The 1100-nt window shown below is 37.0% G+C and overlaps 1 pseudogene; it reads left to right on the forward strand.

Moving 5' to 3' along the window:
• Positions 1-633: 633 nt before the first annotated feature.
• LOC117021643 (non-histone chromosomal protein HMG-17-like) lies at positions 634-894 on the forward strand (annotated as a pseudogene).
• Positions 895-1100: the final 206 nt, after the last annotated feature.

The raw sequence follows: 1100 nt of genomic DNA on the forward strand, positions 1-1100 counted from the left end.
TGCCTGAAGGACACAAACTGGAAAAACTTGCTCAAGAAGAAACAAATAATTTGAATAGCTCTGTATGTATCAAAGAAATTGAATTAATAGTTAAAAATCTTCTCACCAAGAAAACTCCAGACCCTAGCTTCACTGAGGAATTCTATCAAACATTTAAGAAATAAATAATACCAATTCTACTGAAATCTTACAGGAGAAAATTAAAAGAAAAAAATAATTTCTAATTCATTCTATAGAGCCACCCCTCTCTGATACCAAAACCAAAGAAAAGTATTGCAAGAAAATAACAAAACAAAAAACTGCCTACCAATATTCTTTATAGGCATAAATGCAAAAATGCTTAACAAAAGTTTAGCAAATCAAATTCAACAAAACAATGAAAAGATACTACATTATGTCCAAATGGGGCTTATCTCAGGAATGGAAGATTGCTTAACATTTGAGAACCAAATTGATGTATTCACCATATTAAAATTTAAAGAGCAGCACCATACAATTATCACAATAATTGAATGAAAAGCATTTAACAAAATCTAACACCCTTGAGCAGTGTGAAGAAGAGGCGAGAACTACCCCCGGGATCGACTGCTGCATCCGCGCGTCCAGCGTCTGTGTTTCGCTGCCTTGGCCATCATGCCCAAGAGAAAGGCTGAAGGGATGCTAAAGGAGATAAAGCCAAGCCACAGAGAACATCCACAAGGTTATCTGCTATAGCTGCTCCTCCAAAGCCAGAGCCCAAGCTTAGAAAGGTCCCTGCAAAGAAGGGAGAGAAGGTACCCAAGGGAAAAAAAAGGAAAAGCTGATGCTGGCAAGGACGGGAATAACCCTGCAGAAAATGGAGATGCCAAAACAGACCAGGCCCAGAAAGCTGAAGGTGCTGGAGATGCCAAGTGAAGTGTGTGCATGTTTGATAAATGTGTACTTCTGGTGAATGTACAGTTTGAAATACTAGATTTTATCAAGTTTTATAAAAATACAGATTGTTGTTTTACTTTTTTTTTAAGCTATGTTGTTAAAACACAGAACACTTCATTGTTGTTTTTTGGGGAAGGACATATATTAGTAATAGAATGTCTCCAAAGCTGGATTGACATGGGGAA

This window comes from Rhinolophus ferrumequinum, chromosome 4, assembly GCF_004115265.2.
Source record: "Rhinolophus ferrumequinum isolate MPI-CBG mRhiFer1 chromosome 4, mRhiFer1_v1.p, whole genome shotgun sequence".
Lineage (NCBI taxonomy): Eukaryota > Metazoa > Chordata > Mammalia > Chiroptera > Rhinolophidae > Rhinolophus > Rhinolophus ferrumequinum.